At 51.0% G+C, this 9261-nt stretch overlaps 1 protein-coding gene across 4 annotated transcripts in view; it reads right to left on the bottom strand.

Annotated features, from left to right (window-relative positions):
* The window catches only part of PALLD (palladin, cytoskeletal associated protein), a 73161-nt gene extending 70172 nt beyond the window's left edge, over positions 1–2989 (bottom strand). For all 4 annotated transcript variants that reach the window (XM_040228243.1, XM_040228093.1, XM_040228174.1 and 1 more), the window contains exon 1: positions 2889–2989. The gene's annotated coding sequence lies outside the window, so the exon portion shown is untranslated. The remainder of the gene's footprint in view (positions 1–2888) is intronic.
* Positions 2990–9261: the final 6272 nt, after the last annotated feature.

Raw genomic sequence — 9261 nt, 5'->3', positions numbered from 1 at the left:
CCACTTCCCATCAAATAAGCCTTTCTGCTTTCCCTAAGTCCAGGCCATGCTTCCTTTCCTGCAGCGGAGGCACTCCAGCAGCTGGGCCACCGTGCACCAGGTGGGCTGACACGGAGCTGCCGTGAGCACGCACTCGCATTCTCAGCCCACCTCCTGGTCGTTGGGATCCATACGCGCAAGTCAGAAGGGCCAGGGTCACCCATCACCGTCAACCGTAAAGCACTGCCAGCAGCGAAGATGTCCTGCTGAGGGGGAAAGGGCCTTCTGTCATTGGTGGGCTGCAGAGAGCCGTCCAGGGTACTGGTGTCAGCAGGCGTCTCTCCCTCCTGACCCCTCAGGCCTGCCTTCCTGTTGCTTCCCTTCCTGCCTCTCTTATAAGCCCCAGCTCTTGCTCTCTCTCTCTCACCCAGCACCTCTCATCCTTCATCCTTCCACACAACCTGACCAGAGCTGCCCCAGGAGACAAACCCAACCAAGTGCAACCCTGCAGGGCATTTCTAGAGCCAGCAACCTGGGAGGCAGAGAGGGGAAGGCCCCAGCCCCACTCTGCGTCCACCAACCTGCATCTTCACGATCTGGTGGCATTCCGCTTCCCCTGTGTCTCCAAAAAGCTGACATGCATGAACGCAAGAAGATGTTCACACGAAAATGTGCTCAGTGACATACTTTTGTAGTGTATATTCAGTGTCTACTTCCCTCATTTCTTGAAGAGAATTACTTTGCCACCTAAAGAACAGTAGGCAGTCTGAGAAATAAACCTCCATCGCCCAGTGTCTATCTGGATCTTCTGAAACATGCTGAAAGAGCACATCACATGTTGATATGAAACTGTATACATGGAATATACACAAAAGAGATGGCAATGTCTAAAACATATCTTCATTGTTCCAAACGACTGTGAATGGAATCTGGAAACTGGGGAAAGAAAATCAACAACTGTTTGGACAGTCAATAGTTGTGTGAATGAATTAGTAACTTTTTAAAAATAATGACTCCAGCATCTTGAGGAATGTAGACTCCTTGATAATTTCTAGGAAATACTTCAAAATTCAGTAATAATGAGTGATTTTAAATATAACAGAGTGTAAGACTTACTACGGTCTACGGAAAATATTTTGGGAAAATAAAGGAACTATTCTCAAAAGTAATACAAAGATTACAGCTCTTGAGAAAATAACACAATAAAGCTTTTGAAGATCAACTGCAATGCAATGTGGTAGGCGGCATTCCACCGGTACTATAAGAGTCAACTGAAACCCAGAGCCCAAAAGCCTATAATGGAGCGCCCCGGGGCTCCTTTAACTAGGACATCGACCTACTGTTCCCCAAGTCGGTGTCCTCACCTGGGAACTCACTGAGTGTGTACTTATTGCACCATTCCATCAGGCAGGCTACTAACCAGCCCAGCTGTCGGAGTATTATGATTCACCGGTTTCACAGCCGCAGAAGACAAAGTTGTGTTATTGTCAATCATCTACTCCCAACTCTTCACCCAGAGCACAGAGCATTCACAGGGCCAACAAGATGGTAAGGACGCTCACATGCCTAGTTTCTTACTAAGGGATGTGGTGTGGGCCCCAGGCAACATCCCCTCCTCGCTCATATTCAAAACAGAGTACACTAAACACTAAGTAACTCTTATTTTGCACAAAATAAACAGAATAAATAAAAATACAGCTAAGGGGTAAGTTGGAAAGCATGTTGATCATATATTGATTACATGCTGCTGCTGCTGCTAAGTCGCTTCAGTCGTGTCCGACTCTGTGCGACCCCATAGACGGCAGCCCACCAGGCTCCCCCCGCCCTGCGATGCTCCGGGCAAGAACACTGGAGTGGGCGGCGGTATATTTCTGATACAGTCACTCCCTGGAGTGACTCCTTGGTCACTCCAAGGCACAGGGTCGCCTACTTTTACTAAACCAAACCCGGGAGAACGGACCGGGGAAAAAAACAAAATTCAGCCAAACCTCTCATCACTAAATCAAAGCTCACCAGCTTTTCAGCAGAAAAAGCCTTTCGCTGGGGATGAGAAAAGTCAGTAAAAAGTTGATGACTTTGTATTGTGCTCAGAAGCAAACCAACATCCACTCCCTGGACGACCGATCCTTCCTTAGGCAGTGGCAGTTACTGCGACAAGACCCTTCATGACACCAACCAAGAATGCGTTCTCCAGGGCAGAGCCCAGCAGTGTCCGAGGCCCGCGGATCACCGCAGGCCGGCTGTGGGGGAAGGGTGGAGGGGTGGGGAGGTGAGGGAGGGGGAGGGTGGAGCAGGATGGGAAGGGGCGGCCTTCCCCGCGCCCGCCACCAGGGAGACTGCGTCTTCCCGCCGCGCAGGCCAGGGTGTGTCCACGCTGCCCGTCCCTGGGACCCCAGGTCTCAAGCAGCCCGGGCTTGTCCAGGCTCCTGGAGACCCAGTTCAGACGAGTTCAGACCCAGTTCAGAGAGCCCGGCTCGGCTGGGGCCTCGGGGCGGCTCCGGACCCAGCACACTCGCCGCCCACAACCTCAGCCCACTCCGCGGGGAGCCAGGCCTGGGCGGCAGGGGTCCCTGAGCTCCGAGCGCACGGCCTCCTGGCCCCGCGCCCCCGGCCGGCCGGCAACTCCTCCCTCGGCTTGGACTCCTGGCGCGCCGGCGCCTGCAGAGAGCAGCGTGAAGGGAGGGCCGGGCGGCCCCGGCCGCCCGCAGCGCAACGGGGTCACCGCCGCCCTCCCCGCAGGCTGCCCGCGGCCCACGGCCGTCCCCTACCCTTTGGCCGCGACCCCGTCCCAGGCGCCCGGGCTTCGCTCCGCCCGCAGGGCCGGAGGACTCCGCCGGCCGCGGCGGGCTGGGCCCTGGGCTGCCGCCCGCCGACCGACCCCCCCTTGCCCGTCCGCAAGGCCGCCCTACCTGCCGTCCGGCTGCGCCCCGCCGCTCCGGACCCTCAGAGCCACGGGCCCAGGCCCCGCGTGGAGCGCGCGCCCGCCGGGGTGCCTCCGGAGGCCGGACGCCCCGCCCGAGCGCCTGGGCAATAAGAGTCCGCGGGCAGGGGGCGGGGCGGGCCGGGGGCGGCGCCGGCCCGGGAGGGGAGAGAAGGGGGCGGGAGAGAAGGGGGCGGGAGAAGGGGGCGGAGCGGCGGGCCCGGCGGAAGGCAGTCCCCCGCCCTCCGCGCCCCCCGGGTCGGCCCCGCGTCCCGGGCAGCACTGGGACAAATGGGCTTTCGGGAAACTTCCAGGAGTAATGGATAACGGGAAAGAATTCCACCTTTTTTCTAAGCCAAGAGGGATGTCGGCTGCCTGCCCGGTGATCTGCCTCAGGTTTTTATCTCCTTTATGAGGAGCGGTTAGTCCCTGGGCTCCGAGCGCATTCCAGCGCCCCGGGCGGGGGTCCAGGGTTCAGCCCCAAGCCACCGGTGCCATCAGAGTCGGGGCCGCGCTTAAACCCCACAGCACAAAGATCGTGTGCAAGGCTTCTTTCTTTTTTAAGGGGGGAGGGGATACTTTTTCTAGGCTTCCACGAATCCGTTCACTCTGTTCGCTTATCAATGAGTAACTGAATTCAGGGCCCTGAGGGTGAGAAGCGCTGGGCGGGCCGGTTTCACAATGTCTCAGGAACGCGGTCCCTGTCCTGTGATTTCTCGGTCATAAACTTCTAGAGGCCCCGAGTCACTTGGTTTAACCCAGCACGCAGCGATTTCTACGGAACTGTTTTCAAGGAGGAAATGGACTCCTAAACTCCAGACTTCCTCTTGTAAAACGTGTGGCTTTCGGTGGACTCCACCCTGAAGCCCGGTGCGTGTCTTCTCCTGTCACTAACCCAGCTCAGAACCCTGGCTCTGCGCGTCCCCGAGCAGCTGGGTCAGCAGTTATTTCTGGCCTGTTCCTCCTACACAGCACCCGCTCCTTGACCATCAAAGCCACAGCTCTCCTACTCACGACCAACTCTCACAAAAACGAACAGATGAACACTAACGGGTCACAGTTCTGAACATCCAGGGTTGTGCCTGGCCCTTTCTGCAAAATGGTCACCAAGAAAACGCCAGTCATTTCCACGTAGGTGTGCAGGCCACTGGCCGCCGTAACTGGTCCAGTAATCCCATCCCTGTCTTCACTGTTAATTTGGAACAATAGGGTTTCTGGGTTCACAGACCTGAGACAGGAACTCTACTGTCTCTCTCTCCCTGAAATAAATGATTTTTAGATTAAACACCATGTCTGTAAGAGACCCAAAGAGGACGTTTGCCTGTGATTGAACCCTCAGAGATAAAACACTGTTAGAGGGTGCAGTGTTCTTGTCCAGACTCCCGCCCATGCATCTCAACACACCGTTAATGCACAGATTAGAGCACCGCTCACCGATGAGTCTGTAACCTACAGCACGTTGTAACCATCTTTTCAGGTCTACTACATAACTTTATTCTCTCTTGATTTTTGCAAGGAACAGAGGTAAAAAGCACAGGATGTCACTGTTTAACTATGCCTTTCAACTTTGGTGTGCTCATTCCCAGGCAAGTAGCTGTTAGGGATACAGGAATGATACCACTTGTGTTCTGCAGGGTTTTCTCGAAGGCTGGAGTTGACATTCTGAAATGGGAGTTAGGACTTAGTGGTCTGTGCCGTTTTAACTGTGGAAGTCTGGAGTTTAAATTTTTTTTCACGGTAATGGGATTAATTTGATGAACTTTAAAGCTACAGTTCTTAAATGTTATGATTTTATGACGTACAAGTCCATTCTCAACACAGAATTCTTTTCTGTCAGCACACAAAGAACATAATGGATATGCCTCCTGTGTGCAGCACGCAGTCGTGACTGACTTTGCCACCCCAGGGACTGTAGCCCGCCAGGCTCTTCTGTCCATGGGATTCTCCAGGCAAGAATCCTGGAGTGGGGTGCCATGCCCCCTTCCAGAGGTAAGCATGAGTTACCACCAAAGAACTGATGCCTTTGAGCTGTGTTACTGGAGCAGGCTCCAGAGAGTCCCTTGGACAGCAAGTAGATTAACTAGTCAACTGTAAGGAAAATCAATCCTGAATACTCATTGAAAGGACTGATGCTGAAGCTAAAGCTTGAGTATTTTGGTCATCTAATGCAAACAGCCAATTCATTGGAAAAGTCCCTGATGCTGGGAAAAGACTGAGGGCACAAGAAGGTGTCAGAGGATGTGATGGCTGGATGGTATTACCGATGCAATGGACATTGGTGTTGGGCAAACTTTGGGCGATGGTGAGGGACAGGGAGGCCTGTTGTGCTGCAGTCCATGGGGTCATAAAGAGTCAGACACAACTGGATGACTGAATAACAACCGCCACCACCTCAAGTGTTTACCTGGCTTGGGAGAGTGTGTAGGATGGACTAGACCCACAGGGTTGGTGAACTGCCTGGAAACATCCATTCTGCTCCTGTCTGGAGGCAGCATGGAAGGGTGACCCAGAGATCTACCACCACTGCCTTACGCCAGCTCAGGAGCCCAGAAATGGGACCAGTTTCTACTTCTCTGAGATCCAGCAGAAGTGAGAACACCAAGTTTTCAAATGCTTTCAACTTTTTTAAGTTTCTGTGTGTGCAGCGGTGGAGGCGTGGGTACATCTTAGCGATCACACTGGCACGTCCAGGATTTGTGACAAGTGTTATCAGTGCTGATAGGAGTGCGGCCAAGCTTGAGAAAGAACACGCCTCCCCTCGTGCACACTGAGACCCTGACCAGCAAGCTTCTCCTTAGACTTCCTCCTCACTGTTCCTGAGCTCCAGCTTAGAACTGTCAGGCGGGGAGGCAGCAGGAAAGGGTAGAGAACACCTGCACCGTCTCACCCCAAGGGGCGGCATCTGGGACCCTCACTGCCTCCACTGGGGACGGGGGGGCACCTGGCCCAGTCTCCTTTAGAGTTTCCATCTCCAGGGTCACTTGGCACACTTGGGCTCAAACACCTACGCTTAAAATGTTCAGATTTAATCTGAGATGAAGTAATGTGCTCAGCTGTCTGTCTGGAGAGGAGTATGGGGCAGTGAAGCTTATCTTTCAAACCATTCTTTTTTTTTTTTCTTTTCACATTCTCATGAAAAGAGTAAAGTGCAGGTGTTTAAAAAACAAAATGGCAAAAGACACCTAAAAGCAAATGGCATCCCTGAACAAACATGATCCTGTTGGAGGGGCCGACTCCTAGGTTCTCCCTAGACGTAGACACAGAGCTCTGACTGCTGGCAGGCACCACACAGCCCCTGTGCCACACACGCTTAGAGCTGGGGCTAATGCTTTACCAAGTGGATACGGTGCCCTCTCACAGAATGTCCACTGGAAAAACTACCACAAGTCAGCACCCAGCCGTGTTTTTCTAACATGTAAAACCAAACATCTCTATTTCCCTTCCTTTTATATACATGGAGCAGCAAAAGAATGTTAGTGTATCTTCAGGTGTTTTGCTTAAAATAATATTTCAATGAAAATTACCCAAACCTTGAGATGTTCTCAGAAGATTCTTGGCCAGTGGGCTGGCACATCCTCTGTTGGGAGGTTTTTGCTATTTCCTCCCAGTGATGGATGGTGAATGAAACAGATGTTCTGATAGCAATTCAGTAGAAGGGTCTATTTCCACTCACTTCTGATGCTTTGATATTATTTTTAAAAACCTGTTCCTTTAGCTCTTGTTGAGTTTTTAAAACCTACAAGATCTTGGCTCCATGACCCATTTCTTCAATTGCAGAGATTACTTTTGAAAGGAATTCCAAATATGCTCAGCAAACAACAACAGACTAAGAAAACAGCAGGGCAGTTCTAGATGGTGACTGATTTGGGTTCTGACTATAAATAATAGTATTTTGGGAAAAATGTTTCTGAGAGGAGAGTGCTTAAGACTAGCCTTTGTTCTAGGCATGTTTAAAATGAGCACCATTAAGAAGCCTTGGACCACTTTGAGTTTGGACTCTTTGTAATTACATTATTTAAGAAACATATGTTTCTGTGTCAACTATCAAATTATTTTAACGAAAGTACAAAATATTTAAAAACATGGATCTCCTCAAAAGGCTAAGCCCGTGCATTATCTGACCATGAATACGGACCAGTCGGGTAGAGGGAGGGTACAACTCCAAGGGCAATTCATACTTTCAACATAAAAGCAGAGTAATGTGTTCCAGCGGCCAAGAGCTTTCTGGCTCTTCGGTTTGTATGTAACTTCTTATCAAGGGCAGGAGAAAGGCTGGGGGGACATACGTGGGGCTGTTTTTTCTTGTATAAAAGTGACTGGAGCCCAGAGGACATGAAATACCATGTGAGAGGGACCGTGGCCGCCAGAAGGCTGCAGTCGTGGAGGTTAAAGAAAGATGGTGAAACTGTAAACAGAACAGGCTGAGCTCGCCTCCAGAGTACAGGAGGCCTTGAACCTGCAAAGGATTCCAGGCAAATCACAGAGGCAGACCAGCGGGAGCCTCCTAGGTCGTTGCCGTGACCTCGAACTCAGAGTTCTCATCTGTAAAATGATGGAAAGGCATTTCCCTTGGCTTGCCCTTGAGAAGATAAACGAGATCCTGCCTGGGCAGCCCCACCACAGTGCTCGGTAAGTGGGTGGAAGGGACTGGTTTCTTTCTTTCTTTTTTTTTTTTTAACAAAATGAAGCCTAGTTTCTTTTTTCTTTCTTTCATCTTTTTTTGTTTTGTTTTGTTTCTGTTTTTTTACAAAACACAGTACTTAGGAACAGAGTAAAAAGTAATAATCTGATACCATGCCAATCATTTCACACATAGTCTCTCATTTTATCTGCTTCTTCAAGCCATGGGAGGTCTGGCTGTCAGCACACGCCCCTTCCTGGAGGAGACCGGGCACAGAGAGGCCAGGTAACCTGGCCAAGGAGACAGAGCAGGCCGGGGCAGAAGAACAGCACAAACTGTTAGCTCTAGAGCCCACACTCCAGGCCGTCTAACTCTGGAGTGAAAAGCACGTGTGTGTGGAAGGACTCCCTGATCTCCATCAGCAAATCCTTCCTCTTTCTTGCCGAGTTGTACCGTGTGCAAGAACGTCTGCTTGGCCTGCCGTGGCTCAGGCAGTTCCGAGCACGTCCTGCTGCACTCACAGAGTGACTCATTCCCCCCAAGTGCCCACTTCCCAGGCAGAGCAGCTGTGCCGGCTCCAGTGGGGTCACCCCTAGATTCCACGGGGTTGCTGAGAAGGAATTTGCCTTTTTCTGTGATTCTGCTGAGGACATGACGAAATACTGCAGTCCATTGGCTGGTCAGTTTAACTCCATCGTGCATGAGAAAAACCTTCAGCTGAGTCCTATAGCCGTAGCCACTGACGCAGACGCAAAGGGCACAGTGTGGCACTGTGTGCCCATCGCAGCAGCAGTTTATGGAGTTGCAGGTGAGATTGCTGTTAAAGCCGATGATGCTGTAACAAAGAGTCTTGCGTTGCTTTTTTGGACGCTTGAAAGAGGAGCAGACCAGCCATCATCTGACTCTGCTCCCAGAAATACAGGATGTCAGGCAACCTGGTCGCGGAGCCGCGGCTGGTGTTGGGGACCACTGAGCGCACAGGCGCAGGCTGGGGCCACGTCACAGGAGGAGATGAGCCTCTTTCCCCAGCCCTGAAACGCCCCTCACCAAACCCCTCACTTCCCAAACCGGAGGGTCCGTCCAGCGCCTTGCATTACAATTGATGCGATTATGTTATCTGAAGTGCTTAATTACTTTTGCCTATGGAAATATGACTGGGTGCTGCAGTGAACGGTTTTCTAGCAGAGATTCCCAAGTATTAAGAGAAGTGTTGGGATTATTTCATGGCAGAGATCTCTGATACACAGAACATGTGCAAACCTAGACTCTGGTACTGAAAGGGAATGAGGAGAGAGGGCGCAATATGCTGAATCAAATACTCCAATTAAATCTGCTTTAAGAATAGAAATTTAGTGGACACATTTTACATTGGAAAATCCTGACTGTATATCCTAAGACACTAGAGGAAACATTGGTAACATCAGTAATTAAATGAATTATTTTATCTGATATATAGTTTATGTGTTTGATCAGTAAAACAACTGACTTAATCACACTGATACTGCCTGTTAGGGCTATTAAATGAGTTATATCATCTTGATACAACAAAGTACTAGACTTCAAGAGAAAAAAAGGCTTTCCTCTATGATGGCACCCCACTCCAGTACCCTTGCCTGGAAAATCCCATGGATGGAGGAGCCTGGTGAGCTGCAATCCATGGGGTCGAGAAGAGTCAGACACGACTGAGCGACTTCACTTTCACTTTCATGCTTTGGAGAAGGAAATGGCAACCCACTCCAGT

This window comes from Oryx dammah, unplaced genomic scaffold, assembly GCF_014754425.2.
Source record: "Oryx dammah isolate SB20612 unplaced genomic scaffold, SCBI_Odam_1.1 HiC_scaffold_1, whole genome shotgun sequence".
Lineage (NCBI taxonomy): Eukaryota > Metazoa > Chordata > Mammalia > Artiodactyla > Bovidae > Oryx > Oryx dammah.
This window is presented reverse-complemented; position numbering and strand designations above follow the sequence as displayed.